Raw genomic sequence first — 16982 nt, forward strand, 5'->3', positions numbered from 1 at the left:
ACATTTTTGGGTTGTACTTGCGGGCTTCCAGCCTTGCTTCCGTGCTGCCTCCTCATATCGTCGCCTCTCCGCTTTAGATGCCTCCAGCTCCGCCTTGGGACGGCGACACTCCTCTGGCTCTGCCCAGGGTCCTTCTCCGTCCAGAATCTCTTCCCATGTCCAATCCTCCTTGACCCACTGCTGCTGTCGTTGCTGTCCGTTAACCCGCTGCTTGATCTGGGTTTGGTGGGTGGTTCTGTAACGATCGTCGTCATATTCCTCCTCCTCGGATGAGGAGGAGCATGGATCAGACCAACACGCAGCGAGGTATGTGGACATAATGATTTATTAGACAAACGACGAAACACAAAATAACACTTTAGAAAACAAAATAACAAAACGAACTAAACAGACCTAAACTTACGAACTTACATGAAACGAAGAACACACGAACAGGAACAGACAAACCGAAAACAGTCCCGTGTGGTAACATGTACTGACACGGAAGACAACCACCCACAACAAACAATGTGAAACAACCTACCTTAATATGACTCTCAATCAGAGGAAACGCCAAACACCTGCCTCTAATTGAGAGCCATACCAGGCAACCCATTAACCCAACATAGAAAACACATAACATAGACTACCCACCCAAAACTCACGCCCTGACCAATTAAACACATACCAAACAACAGAAAACAGGTCAGGAACGTGACATACAGAGCCAAAACAAAAATGTTGTCATTGCCCAAATACTTAGAGATTGCACTTTATGTGCTGGTTTAAGTTAATTTGTATAAAACCAAACTGGTCAGGCTATATACATTTTTTTCCCCCCACCTTTTTTTAACCAGGTAGGCTAGTTGAGAACAAGTTCTCATTTACAACTGAGACCTGGCCAAGATAAAGCAAAGCAGTGCAACACAAACAACAACACAGAGTTACACATGGAATAAACAAACATACAGTCAATAATACAATAGGAAAAGTCTATACACAGTGTGTGCAAATGAGGTAGGATAAGGGAAAGGCAAAGGCAATAAATAGGCCATAGTGGCGAAATATTTACAATATAGCAATTAAACACTGGAGTGATAGATGTGCAGAAGATGAGTGAGCAGAGATACTGGGGTGTAAAGGAGCAAAATAAATAAAATAACAGTATGGGGATGAGGTAGTTGGATCGGCTATGTACAGGTGCAGTGCATTTTGCCCAGATTGATGCAATAATTTTGTCCACAGAGGAAACATCCATTAAAGATGACAAACTACAATATGCTAACCTCTTCAACCACAAACAAACCAAGGAACCACAACAGACAGTGGATCAAATGTTTTTGGTGAGCAGAGCCAGGTAGTCGAGTCAGCAGACCGAGACCCAGATGCTGAAGAGCCAGCAGAGCAGGTTGAATACCAAGACACCTATTCCATCTTGGAAAATTACAGTGGCCAGGAATATCAACTCCCTCAGCATTGATGGTGTGCATGTCACCTGCTGAACCTCATTGCAACAACAGATTCTGTATTGGCAGAAACAAATGGTGATAGCTACAAAAGGTTGTCCAGGTGGTCTTTTGCCAAATGCCAAGCCATGTGGGATAAAACGGGCCGGTCAACCTTAGCTGCTGAAGTTGTAGAGAATGAGTGCAAACTGCAGTTGATCCATCCAAATCAAACACTCAACTTACCTGGCTGTGGAGAGTATCGCACATATCATACAAGAGAAGGGGGAGGATGCCATAAGAAATGTGTGTGAAGAATTAAAAGTGAAACTGTGAGTAGCAATTCTTTGAATCAATTTAAATGTAATGTTTTCCTGTTACAGTAATATTTATTGTCCATGAAATGTTAGAATTCTAAGAGGTATTACATTTACCTTATCTTTCAGGTTGAGCCTGGCAGAAATGTCCTTATTGAATGAGTACTGCAAAGTGATGAAGCCTTTGGTCTCAGCTTTGAACATTCTACAGTCTGAGACCAACACAGATATGGGGTGGCTGCTGCCAGTGATCTTCTTACTAAAAACTTAACCTCAAAGGCTGGAAGCATCTTGCCAAATGTGCCTACCACTTATCAGAGCCATTCAGAACGGTCTCCAAAAGCGATTTGGAGAAATGATGGAGGAGCCACAGCTTATTGCTGCTGCAATCCTTCTGCCAAAGTTCAAGATGTGTTGGACTGACAAAGCTGATGTCATCACAGCCGGTATGATTTCTTTACTCCAAAAGGTTTTAACCTCATTGTCCATATGATGATATCTTTTGGTCTTTGAGTCTTTTCTTTAATTGTTTTGGTTATTTAAATTGCATTACAGGTGCTGGACAATAACCTTTGCATATACAGTTGAAGTTGGAAGTTTACATACACCTTAGCCAAATACATTAAACTCAGTTTTTCACAATTCCTGACATGTAATCTGAGTAAAAATTCCCTGGCTTAGGTCAGTTAGGATCACCACTTTATTTTAAGAATGTGAAATGTCAGAATAATAGTAGAGAGAATGATGTATTTCATCTTTTATTTCTTTCATCACATTCCCAGTGGGTCAGAAGTTTACATTCATTCAATTAGTATTTGGTAGCATTGTCTTTGAATTGTTTAACTTGGGTCAAACGTTTCAGGTAGCCTTCCACAAGCTTCCCACAATAAGTTGGGTGAATTTTGGCCCATTCCTCCTGACAGAGCTGGTGTAACTGAGTCAGGTTTGTAGGCCTCCTTGTTCGCACACACTTTTTCAGTTCTGCCCACAAATTTTCTATGGGATTGAGGTCAGGGCTTTGTGATGGCCACTCCAATACCTCGACTTTGTTGTCCTTAAGCCATTTTGCCACAACTTTGGAAGTATGCTTGGGGTCATTGTCCATTTGGAAGACACATTTGCGACGAAGCTTTTAACTTCCTGACTGATGTCTTGAGATGTTGCTTCAATATATCCACGTAATTTTCCTGCCTCATGATGCCATCTATTTTGTGAAGTGCACCAGTCCCTCCTGCAGCAAAGCACCCCCACAACATGATGCTGCCACCCCCGTGCTTCATGGTTGGGATGGTGATCTTCAGTTTGCAAGCATCCCCCTTTTTCCTCCAAACATAACGATGGTCATTATGGCCAAACAGTTCTATTTTTGTTTCATCAGACCAGAGGACATTTCTCCAAAAAGTATGATCTTTGTCCCCATGTGCAGTTGCAAACCGTAGTCTGGCTTTTTTATGGCGGTTTTGGAGCAGTGGCTTCTTCCTTGCTGAGCGGCCTTTCAGGTTATGTTGATATAGGACTCGATTTACTGTGGATATAGATACTTTTGTACCGGTTTCCTCCAGCATCTTCACAAGGTCCTTTGCTGTTGTTCTGGGATTGATTTGCACTTTTCGCACCAATGTATGTTCATCTCTAGGAGGCAGAATGCATCTCCTTCCTGAGCGGTATGATGGCTGCGTGGTCCCATGGTGTTTATACTTGCGTACTATTGTTTGTACAGATGAAAGTGGTACCTTCAGGTGTTTGGAAATTGCTCCCAAAGATGAACCAGACTTGTGGGAGGTCAGCTATTTCTTTCTGAGGTCTTGGCTGATTTATTTTGATTTTCCCATGATGTCAAGCAAAGAGGCACTGAGTTTGAAGGTAGGCCTTGAAATACATCCACAGGTACACCTCCAATTGACTCAAATGATGTCAATTAGCCTATCAGAATGTTCTAAAGCCATTACATAATTTCTGGAATTTTCCAAGCTGTTTAAAGGCACAGTCAACTTAGTGTATGTAAACTTCTGACCCACTGGAATTGTGATACAGTGAAATAATCTGTTTGTAAACAATTGTTGGAAAAATTACTTGTGTTATGCACAAAGTAGATGTCCTAACCGACTTGCCAAAACTATAGTTTGTTAACAAAAATTTGTGGAGTGGTTGAAAAACGAGTTTTAATGACTCCTAACTGTATGTAAACTTCTGACTTCAACTGTAACTATGTCTGGGTACAGCCAGACATGGACTCACCTCAACATTAAAGAATTTGTTAGATTTGAGTTGTTCAAATACATTCAGACCTATCTCAGTATCTGAGAATAACAAGTGTGTAAGTCTGTTAGAGCTATTGCAATGCCAATAATGTGATTGTGTTGCCAGCCACATACAACAGAGTTTGCTGAAACACTGAATGTGTGAATGTCGTTTTGTTTCCAATGTACAGGTTTGGCGTACCTGAAGAATCATCTTGACACAATCACACAGGACGAGACTGAGCATCTAAGGCAGCATTCATCTGATGAAGAGGATTTCTTTTCATCACTGACAATCGGTCAGAAGGTACAGGGGAGCTGGATGGGTATCTTTCTATTCCATCGGACAAAATTGATTTACTTCATTTGTTTCCGTACATAAAGAAGTTGTCCCTCAAACTCAACACAGGCCTGCCTGCATCTGCCGCCTGTGAACGTCTTTTTAGCTGTGCTGGACTGCTCTTCACTGCAAAGCGAGCCAGGATAGGCTCAATTAACTTAGAAAATCAGTTCTTACTGAAACTGAATGGCAAATTCAGAGGGAAGTGAAGTGAGTTAAGTGTTCGATAGGTAGTTCCACTAAAAATATGCCTTTTGAACATTCCTTTGAACGTTTGTACATGTAAAGTTGAAGATTTAATATTAAAATCAGTTGTGCTGGATCTTATCTTGTTGGTTATTTTCTGGTGTTTTATGGAACATTTAGCCTGTCAAGCATTACATGTCAACAATATTACATATACAGTAGTATATAGAAAAGTAAAAAAAAAAAAAAATGATATTAATTTGTGTGTGAAGCTTGCATTCAATTGGCACACCTTTTTCACATGAACTTCCATTCTTGTAAAAGGAGAAAAAAAATAACCATCCAAATTTAAATAGCAAATTATTTTAGAAGTAACTTAGTAACTTTTACTCTTGAGTACTTTTTAAATGTGCTACTTTTTACTTTTACTTTAGTAGTTTTTTTACACCTGTACTTTTACTTCTACTTGATTACAATTTCATTAAAGTAATAGTAGTTCTACTTGAGTAGGATTTTACAGGACTTTCCACCCCTGTCTTTACTTGGCTTTACTATTTATATTTTTGACAACTTTTCACTATATTCCTAAAGAAAATTATGTACTTTTTACTCCATACATTTTCCCTGACACCCAAAAGTACTCGTTACATTTTGAATACTTAGCAGCACTGGGCATCCCGATTGCCCCTGATCTGGCAGACTCACTAAACGAATGATTTGTTTGTAAATTATGTCTGAGTGTTAGAGCATGCCCCTGGCTATCCGTGAATACAATTAAAAAATGATGCCGTCTAGTTTGCTTTATATAAGGAATTTAACATTTTTATATTTTTACTTTTAGTTATATTTTAATATTTTAGCAATTTCATTTACTTTTGATACTTAAGTATATTTGAAACCAAATACTTTTAGACTTTTACTCAAGTAGGGTTTTACATGACTTTCACTTTTATTTGAGTAATGTTCTATTAAGGTATATTTACTTTTACTGAAGTATGACAATTGGGCACTTTTCCACCACTGATAGTGTCTTTCTCAAAACACATTGGAGGAGAAGATTCTAGGTTCCACCACTTGGATCTTTTCATCAAATGTGTTTTGAGGAAGAGGCAATTAATCAAGGATTCGAGGAATCAAGAAACATTTGAGATTCACCCCATTTTAGTTTCCTCTCGATCAACTTATCTTCCCCTATTGTCACTAAGAAAAACATGAAAACCTTATGTCAATTCATAACATGGACCTTGGTGTACTGTAAAAACGTGCTACATTTCCCTACAGTAGGTGGGTGAATAGGAATTCTCCTGAGATAGGACTTCCCTCAGGGGAGATAAAATATGTATATTTTTTCTGTCTGTGAACAGTTTTTTTCTGTCTCAACAAACATTCCTTGTACTTGTGTGACTGGACAGCTGTGTCCACACTTACATGTAGTCTTTTTTTTTCTTCTCAAAATGTCTTTCAGTGTTGGATCCCAGGTTGCTATTTAAAATTGGTTCTCTCTTCACATGTTAAGAAAAAAAAAGAGATTACAGTTATATGGTCAATGTAATTGTCCACTTATGATCATCATTTAAGCCATTGAAGTGAAGTCCATTTGTTGTACTTTTACCTTTGCGGTATCACATGAATAGTCTACTGTAGCCTATGCCATTAACATCACAGAGGCCTCAAAAAAGCCTTTTGAGGACAGTCAGGAATTTGCTATAATCTTTCCCCTAAACCAACCTGGTCTCAGAGCATTTCGTCTGATTCTGTATGTAAGTAGCTAGCTGGCTAATGTTAGCTAGGCTAGGGGTTAGGGTTAAGTTTAGGAGTTAGGTTAAAGGGTTAGGGGAAGGGTTAGCTAACATCCTAAGTAGTGCAACTTAGCTAAAAAGTAGTAAGTAGTTGAAAAGTTCCTAATTAGATATGATGTTAAAGTTGTCTGTGATGGGATTTGAAGTCACAACCCTTGGTTTGCTAGACATTCGTGTTATACACTTACCCAGCCACCCTATTTTCATTTTTGCCTTAAGTAACCATCTGTCTTATGTCTTATGTAACCATACCGAACGTAACATATCATACAAATTTTGTTGTCTGGATTTACATTTACTATGTTATGTCTAGTCTATGAGACCAGGCTGCCTTAACAACAACCAAACTGAACCACAGTTTCCATTTGACACGATATGAAATCTTTTTTAACCTACTGTTAACCTCCTCCTAACATTATAGTGATTTATTTTCTTTATCGTCTAGATCCTGTTTAATCTGGGATAGAATCCTCGAGGCGAAAGAAAACAGATGGCGCTACTTTTTTTTCCAAAAGTTTAGTTGACTATTAATTAGGTCTACCCCCAACAGATGATACTTTTAGTCCACAGACTCCCTTAATACAAATAATGCTTTGCATTTGATCAGGACAAGAAAGATAAGAGCGTAAGATAGGGTTTCACTATGTAGTTGATGCTCTTTTATTATCTTAATTAGTTGTGCTTTGAAGTTGTGGACTTGTTCTGTTTATGTACTTCAGTAAAGCTACAGTATCTGGGGATCAGTGCAGATAGTTAGCCTGCGCCACCAGATTGTGTTAGGCCCCTGAGCTAAAGCCTATAGGGTATTAGCTCGGGGAGCTTACGCAAGTCTTTAGGTCTCAGGCAAGGTTTCTCATCATCATTTACTCAACCACCTCCGCTACACATACATGAGCACACCTAACAGGCTGAACTCTTAAGTGGTCTACATGTTAGGATTTGGAAACTAACAAAAGTAAAAGTGGTATAATGAAATAGATGTCTGTCTTTGCTCATCAACATGTTAGCTAAAATACCCGAGTGGCCTTCTTTAATCTAAGGTCCCATTGTTTTCAAAAATAGATTCCGCAGCGTCAGTCAACGGATGCTTCAATAATTAAAATTGATCGTTTGGCTTATTTGGAGGCGTTGTGGGTGAAATTGAAGTTGAAATATAAAAAAAGTCCCAAAACAGTTTCCCTGGCTTCTGTATCTGTTATGAGGAGTAACAAAGGATGCCGTCCAAATGCTTCCTTTCCCAAGGAGAGATGGGAAAACTTTCAAGTGCCAGCCCCTCCTTCCCTGCTTGTTTATTATTTAAACTCTGAAAAGTGTTTCATGTCAGATTTTAAAATGGCTGCTCCAATGGAATTGTCTCTAGGCCATTTCACTCCAAGCTTCCACAGTGACTCATGAGCCACTGATGACAAGTATTTGCTATAATTGTGAAGATTTGACACAGAAGAGCAGGTCATTTTCATTTTAAGAAAGAAGTCACCCTCCTTTTGTCACCAAATTACATATTGACCATACATTGACCTCTGTGATTCCCTGGTCCAAGTCATCGATGGACCCTAAGAGTCTGCAAAACGAAAGCATGACTACATTGAGTAATGTCTATTCGCCGTTTAGCATTATCAATTAGTGCAAAATAATGAGAGCTGTGTATGACCACTGTCATCAAAATATTGTGGACCTTAACTTGTTGCTTTCTTCGATACAATTCAGTTCAATTCAATTCTTAAAATACGTAGCTAAGATAGTCAACCCGGCAAAAAAAACACAGTTATTCTGTGAGTCATAGGATCCATTGAGGACTTCTTGCAAACTGAATTGTTTGCATTCATCAACATAATTTCAATAACATATTTCAATATTACTTCTGAGGCCCGAGGTAAGTCTGGTAAAGATGTGGTAAAGATCCACATCGTAGGATTCTAGTGCAATGCACAAGAGTCCTCACTTTTTTTTAGAAAACAAATTCTACTTTCTGACAGCAATAAAGGTGTGAATTTTACCAAACCTTGTGCTGATATAGGAGAAGCAGCATACATACCTGTCTGCTAAAAATGAATCTTTCTGGGTAAGTAAGATTAACAGTGAAGACTGGAGCAGTTAATCACAGACTCTAACCACATCTCCATCCACAGTTTTTATGTGAGAAAAGTCACTGTATAAAAAATATATTTTTTAATTACATTTTTTATTTCACCTTTATAAAAAATAATAATGACAGCTGTGATGGAAACAGAAAGTTTCGCGACAGTATAATAAATGCCGACAGATCATTTGTTTGTTCGACATGGTGGGATCTTTTTGTGTCTGTAAAATATATTATGCAAGAAAAGGTGGTGTAAATGCCTTTATACACAAATATTGATATAACAACCACCATATCAAAGTAAACTTGGAATCACACGATGACACGGTGTGTGGTCTTAACACTTGAGTAACTTTCTATTAAGGTATGTATACTTTTGATTATTGCATTTTTTTATCAATTCCCCATTACATGTGTAACCAGTAGGCCTAGTAAATGTGTCGTTAAACCCTGTAATTTGGTTACATTAATTTATTTTAATAATGCATGTATTACAGTCATTTGCCATTCTCAAAGTGGAAACGTTGTTTGCAGAGTTCAAAACCTGCTACACTTGTGAGAAACAAATTTGGTGTTTATTTCATAATCATCATTAAGGAGTTTTGTCAATGTCTTATGTTTGTATTTGTATTTATTATGGATCCCCATTAGCTGCTACCAAGGCAGCAGCTACTCTTCCTGGGGTCCAGCAAAATTAAGGCAGTTATACAATTTTTACAACGTTACTAAACATTCACAACAGATTTCACAACAGTCTGTTCCCTCAGGCCACTACTCTACAACCACCTATATTCAACACAAAATCCAAGGGGTACGTGTGTGTATAATGCATATGTTATTGTGTGTGTGTACAGTATGCATGTCTCTGTGCCTGTGTTTGTGTCTCTTCACAGTCCTCGCTGTTCCATAAGATTTATTTTTAAATCACATTTTACTGCTTGCATGAGTTACTTGATGTGGAATAGAGTTCCATGTAGTCATGGCTCCATGCAGTACTGTGAGCCTTACAAAGTCTGTTCTGAACATGGGGACTGTGAAGAGAATTCTGGTGGCATGTCTTTTGGGGTATGCATTGGTGTCCGAGCTGTGTGCCAGTAGTTCAAACAGACAGCTCGGTGCATTCAACATATTAATACCTCACACAAATACAAGTAGTGATGAAGTCAATCTCTCCTCCACTTTGAGCCAGGATAGATTGACATGCATATTATTAATGTTAGCTCTCTGTGTACATCCAAGGGCCAGTCGTCCTGCCCTGTTCTGAGCATATTGCAATTTTCCTAAGTCCCTTTTTGTGGCACCTGACCACGCGACCGAACAGTAGTCCAGGTGTGACAAAACTAGGGCCTGTAGGACCTGCCTTGTTGATAGTGTTGTTAAGGCAGGGAAGCGCTTTATTATGGACACACTTCTCCCCATCTAAGCTACTGTTGTATCAATACGTTTTGACCATGACAGTTTACAATCCAGGGTTACTCCAAGCAGTTTAGTCACCTCAACTTGCTAAATTTCCACATTATTCATTACAAGATTTAGCTGAGGTTTAGAGTTTAGTGAATGTTTTGTCCCAAATACAATGCTTTTAGTTTCTGAAATATTTAGGACTAACTTATTCCTTGCCACCCATTCTGAAACTAACTGCAGCTCTTTGTTAAGTGTTGCAGTCATTTCAGTCACTGTAGTATCTGACGTGTATAGTGTTGAGTCATCCGCATACATAGATACACTGGCTTTACTCAAAGCCAGTGGCATGTCGTTAGTAAAGATGGAAAAAGTAAGGGGCCTAGACAGCTTCCCTGGGGAATTCCTGATTCGACCTGGATTATGTTGGAGAGGCTTCCATTAAATAACATCCTCTGTGTTCTGTTAGACAGGCAACTCTTTATCCACAATATAGCAGGGGGTGTAAAGCCATAACACATACGTTTTTCCAGCAGCAGACTATGATCGATAATATCAAAAACCGCACTGAAGTCTAACAAAACAGCCCCCACAATATTTTTATCATCAATTTCTCTCAGCAAATCACCAGTCATTTGTGTAAGTGCTGTGCTTGTTGAATGTCATTCCCTATAAGTGCGCTGAAAGTCCGTTGTCAATTTGTTTACTAAGGTTTACTAAGGGTTGGTAACAGGCTGATTGGTCGGCTATTTGAGCCAGTAAAGAGCACTTTACTATTCTTAGGTAGAGGAATGACTTTTGCTTCCCTCCAGGCCTGAGGGCAAACACTTTCTAGTATGCTTAAATTAAATATATGGCAAATAGGAGTGGTGATATCATCCGCTATGGAGTGAAGCACGCCAACCTGCTGAGTTGATACAATGTTGCACTTCACTAGTGATAAATCAAGTCAAGACAGATATAGTTCCAAGATGGCGTAGCAGTTGGACGTCTGTCTTGTCCCGTCCCATCCCATGTTTATATTGTTTTCTTCGTATATATTTCGTATATATTTTTAATCTCAATTTCCATCTACGGACTGAACATACTCTCACCCAATGTGATACGGATCTGCTATTTTTTACACTTTAGAACCGGAACCCCCATCAGGAGCTAGCCAGCTAACTAGCTACTAGCTAGTAGTCAGTTAACCACTGCTAGCGGTCATCACCATTAACTCGGACATCAGCCAGCCTCAGCCCGGTCAATTCCTTCCAGTCTGCACAGTGCGATATCAACACAGAGCATATCGGACTGCTTTTTCTCTACCACATCTCCGGATTCCTACCGCAAGCTCTGAACCTTTACACCAGATCATCGCAGCTGGCTAGCTTCTATCCGAGTGGCTACTCCTGGCTAACGTCTCTGTCCCGAAGCAAGCACCAGTTAGCCTGGAGCTAGCCTGGAGCTAGGCCCATCTCCCGGCTAGCTGAAGTGGTCCATCAGCCAATTATTGGGCTACAATACCTATTTTGCGAATTGGCATGGACCCTTTTACTGCCGACACGGAGCCCCGCCGATCCATCACGACTGGTCTGCCGACGTAACCGTCCGAGGGGGTTTCAACAGGCTCTTCCAGTGCGACGTCCCTCGGAGGCCCATCTTCTAGCCTGCTAGCACCGGCCCGCTAGCTGTCTGAATCGCCGTGTCTCCAGCTCGCATAGCTACTCACTGGACCCTATGATCACTCGGCTACACATGCCTCTCCCTAATGTCAATATGCCTTGTCTATTGCTGTTTTGGTTAGTGATTATTGTCTTATTTCACTAGAGGCTCATTAGAGCCTCCAGCAATGCTCAATATGCCTTAGCTAGCCCTTTTGTTCCACCCCACACACATGTGGTGACCTCACCTGGCTTAAATGGTGCCTCTAGAGACAAAACTCTCTCATCTTCACTCAATGCCTAGGTTTACCTCCACTGTATTCACATCCTACCATACCCTTGTCTGTACATTATGCCTTGAATCTATTCTTCCTCGCCCAGAAATCTGCTCCTTTTACTCTCTGTTCCCGAATGCACTAGACGACCAGGTCTTATAGCCTTTAGCCGTACCCTTATCCTACTCCTCCTCTATTCCTCTGGTGATGTAGAGGTTAACCCAGGCCCTGCAGCCCCTAGCTCCACTCCCATTCCCCTGGCGCTCTCATTTGTTGACTTCTGTAACCGTAAAAGCCTTCATGCATGTTAACATTAAAAGCCTCCTTGTTATATTCACTGCTTTAGCACTCTCCGCCAACCCAGATGTCCTAGCCGTGTCTGAATCCTGGCATAGTAAGGCCACCAAAAATCCTGACATTTCCATCCTTAACTATAACATTTTCAGACAAGATAGAACTGCCAAAGGGGGCGGAGTTGCAATCTACTGCAGAGATAGCCTGCAGAGTTCTGTCATACTATCCAGGTCTGTGTGGCTCAGTTGGTAGAGCATGGCGCTTGCAACACCAGGGTTGTGGGTTCGATTCCCACGGGGGGCCAGTACAAAAAAAAGTATGAATGTATGTACTTGTAAGTCGCTCTGGATAAGAGCGTCTGCTAAATGACTTAAATGTAAATGTCTGTGCCCAAACAATTCAAGCTTCTACTTTTAAAAATCCACCTTTCCAGAAACAAGTCTCTCACCGTTGCTGCTTGTTATAGACCCCCGTAAGCCACCTGCTATGCCCTGGACACCATATGTGAATTGATTACCCCCCATATATCTTCAGAGTTTGCATTGTTAGGTGACCTAAACTGGGACATGCAGCCGTCCTACCCCAGCCGTCCTACAATCTAAACTAGATGCCCTCAATCTCACTCAAATTACCAAGGAACCTACCAGGTACAACCCTAAATCCGTAACCATGGGCACCCTCTTAGATATCACCCTGACCAACTTGCCCTCTAAATACACCTCTACTGTCTTCAACCAGGATCTCAGCGATCATTGCCTCATTGCCTGGTGCGTAATGGGTCCGTGGTCAAACGACCACTGTCAAAACGCTCCCTAAAATACTTCAGCGAGCAGACCTTTCTAATCGACCTGGCCCGGGTATCCTGGAAGGATATTGACCTCATCCCGTCAGTAGAGGATGCCTGGTTGATCTTTAAAAGGGCTTTCCTCACCATCTTAAATAAGCATGCCCATTCAAAAAAAAATTCACCGCAAGTCACCGCAGACTTGACTGCCCTTAACCAGCACAAAAACATCCTGTGGAGTTCTGCATTAGCACCAAACAGCTCCCGCGATATGCAACTTTTCAAGGAAGTCAGGAACCAATATACTCAGTTAGGAAAGCTAAGACAAGCTTTTTCAAACATACATTTGCATCCTGTAACACCAATTCCAAAAAGTTTTGGGACACTGTCAAGTCCATGGAGAATAAGAGCACATCCTCCCAGCTACCCACTACACTGAGGATAGGAAACATTGTCACCAATGATAAATCTACGATAATCGATAATTTCAATAAGCATTTTTCCACGGTTGGCCATGCTTTCCACCTGGCTACCCTTACCCCTGCCAACATCTCAGCACCCCCTGCAGCAACTTGCCCAAGCCCCCCCCCCCCCCTGCTTCTCCTTCACCCGAATCCAGACAGCTGATGTTCTGAAAGAGCTGCAAAATCTGGATTCCTACAAATCAGCTGGGCTAGACAATCTGGACCCTCTCTTTCTAAAATTATCCGCCAAAATTGTTGCAACCCCTATTACTAGCCTATTCAACCTCTCTTTCGTATCGTCTGAGATCCCCAAAGATTGGAAAGCTGCCGTGGTTATCCCCCTCTTCAGAGGGGGAGACACTCTAGACTCAAACTGTTATAGACCTATATCCATCCTGCCCTGCCTTTCTAAAGTCTTTGAAAGCCAACAGATCACCGACCGTTTCGAATCCCACCGTACCTTCTCCACTATACAATCTGGTTTCCGAGCTGGTCATGGGTGCACCTCAGCCACGCTCAAGGTCCTAAACGATATCATAACCGCCATCGATAAAAGACAGTACTGTGCAGCCGTCTTCATCGACCTTTCTACTCTGTCAATCACCGCATTCTTATCGGCCGACTCAACAGACTTGGCTTCTCAAATGACTGCCTTGCCTGGTTCACAAACTACCTCTCAGATAGAGTTCAGTGTGTCAAATCGGAGGGCCTGTTGTCCGGACCTCTGGCAGTCTATGGGGATGCCATAGTGTTAAATTCTCGGGCCGACTCTTTTCTCTGCATATATCAATGATGTTGTTCTTGCTGCAGGTGATTCTCTGATCCACCTCTACGCAGACAACACTATTCTGTATACATCTGGCTGTTCTTTGGACACTGTGCTAACAAACGTCCAAACAAGCTTCAATGTCATACAACACATCCTCCAACTGCTTTTAAATGCTAGTAAAACTAAGTGCATGCTCTTCAACAGATTGCTGCCCGCAACCTCCCGCCCGACTAGCATCACTACTCTGGACGGTTCTGACTTAGAATATGTGGACAACTACAAATATCTAGGTGTCTGGATAGACTGTAAACTCTCCTTCCAGACTCACATTAAGCATCTCCAATCCAAAATTAAATCTAGAATCAGCTTCCTATTTTGCAACAAAGCCTCCTTCACTCATGCTGCCAAACATACCCTCGTAAAACTGACTACCCTACCGATCCTTAACTTCGGCGATGTCATTTACAAAATAGCCTCCAACACTCTACTCAGCAAACTGGATGCAGTCTATCACAGTGCCATCCGTTTTGTCACCAAAGCCCCATATACTACCCACCAATGTATGCTCTCGTTGGCTGGCCCTCACTACATATTCGTCACCAAACCCACTGGCTCCAGGTCATCTATAAGTCTATGCTAGGTAAAGCCCTGCCTTATCTCAGCTCACTGGTCACCAAAGCAACACCCACCCGTAGCACGCGCTCCAGCAGGTATATTTCACTGGTCATCCCCAAAGCCAACACTTCCTTTGACCGCCTTTCCTTCCAGTTCTCTGCTGCCAATGACTGGAACGAATTGCAAAAATCGCTGAAGCTGGAGTCTTATATCTCCCTCTCTAGCTTTTAGCATCAGCTTTCAGAGCAGCTTACCGATCACTTTACCTGTACACAGCAAATCTGTAAATAGCACACCCAACTACCTCATCCCTATATTGTTACTTATCCTCTTGCTCTTTTGCACCCCAGTATCTCTACTTGCACATCATCATCTGCACATCTATCACTCCAGTGTTAATGCTAAATTGTAATTATTTCGCCTCTATGGCCTATTTATTGCCTTTACCTCCCTACTCTTCTACATTTGCACACACTGTACATAGATTTTTCTATTGTGTTATTGACTGTACGTTTGTTTATGTGTAACTCTGTGTTGTTGTTTTTTGTTGCACTGCTTTGCTTTATCTTGGCCAGGTCGCAGTTGTAAATGAGAACTTGTTCTCAACTGGCCTACCTGGTTAAATAAAGGTGAAATAAATAAAAAAATATATAACAAATATAAAGGGAGGCAGACAAGCGGAGTAGAGAGATTATTGTGATTGAAAGAAACTGCATGTTCATCAGGATATTTTTTACTGTTTTTTTTTGTCGGCATTAGGCCTTTGTATTTTATTTAGTTGATGATGGAAGTTATAGGCTGCTGCATTGGCCTGTAGGCTATCTCTGAGTTCCATGCGCTAATTTCTTTAGCTGCCAATGGATCACAGTGTAGGCTGTCAATGTGTCCACATGGCAAAGGCTGGTGCTCTTGCATTAGTTGAATTAAAAATTTCAGATTTTTTAAATCATTTTAATTCATATTTTTATGCCACGTGACAATAAAACGTTATTATTGAATTGAAGCTGTTCCACGAAAATGCGCATGTAAAAATAGTCATAACTGGCACACAGATAGATCGAAATGGTAGGATAAATTGTACGTTTCCCTAAACTTGAAATGCACGAGGTGCCTATGGTCTTTATTATAACACCCACATGAGGTCTCGTAAAAAAAAAAAACAGGCCCGCAACAATAGGAATCAAATCCCCATCCAACTGATTCGTTCTGGCGCCAGCCCTGGTTTCACCATTGATTTTATATCATGAAAACATTCAGGAGCATAGTATACTGGAAAAATAATATAAACTAATACTTTGCTCTATATTGACCCTGATTTCTGTTCTGTTTTAGCGTTAAATCCTTTAGCCTGAAGGAATAGACTGACCGCAGAAAATAAGGTTTTCGTTATTTCAAAATTGAGATGCAGAGCCAAAGCTGGATGGACATCGGTAAATGTTATTCCCTATGGATGGTGTATAGCTATGGTGTTCAGCTGTGAATCATTTTGGACACACACACACACCAAATTCATAGCTGCAGTGTACAGAATCTTATCCCTAAAATGTTGAGCTAAATGAAGCAGGATACAAAAGGCTGGAAAGACGGGTGATTCTGCCTTGGTGGTGTTCAGCACAAAATCTCCTATTTAAGGATTTGGTTGGCTCTTTCAGTCTAGTTCAAGGACTCTGAGAAATTGGCCCCCACACCGCATGCATTTTCTCTGACATCATCATCCATATACTAAGTGGGTCCATTCACCTGGAAGCTACAGCAATTCACTTCTGTCACCTCCTTCTTAAATCTGGGCAATTACAAAGTATTCTTCGGTTGTTCTGGTTGGGATTAATCTTTCAAGTTCAATTTGGAAGCTGGACCACGGCATGACCGTGGCATACAGAGTGCAGGGGCCTTGGTACAGAACGGAAAAGGTTACAGTCCTTTGTTTGATCACAGGCCCAGTACACAACTGTGATATGCTCAGAACAAACCCTGGCATGGACAAGCACAGAATGGCAGAACAGCGGCCAGCTGCTTTGATGAAACGTAAAGGTCAAGATAGCTATGTGATTTTCAGTGACTCGGTTGTTGTGTCACAAGTTAACACCTAATGGGTTTTCTCAACACAAGCTTCGTTTAGGGAGTCACCAGCAACATCTAATCAGAGTTGGGAAGCACAATTTTGAAGCCAGATACTTTCCTCAATCAATTCCATCTTTTTCTTGTAAAGGAGAGGAGAGGAGAGATTTGGCCCTACTAAACTCAAAAATCTATTCCAACTCATTTTGAATTATATACACCTTCATGTGGCGGACTGAGTGCAGTAGCACGCATACATGTTCAAATTAAAGCTAGGATTGGTGAATTTCAAC

The sequence above is a fragment of the Salvelinus namaycush genome, chromosome 42 (assembly GCF_016432855.1).
Source record: "Salvelinus namaycush isolate Seneca chromosome 42, SaNama_1.0, whole genome shotgun sequence".
Taxonomy (NCBI): Eukaryota; Metazoa; Chordata; class Actinopteri; order Salmoniformes; family Salmonidae; genus Salvelinus; species Salvelinus namaycush.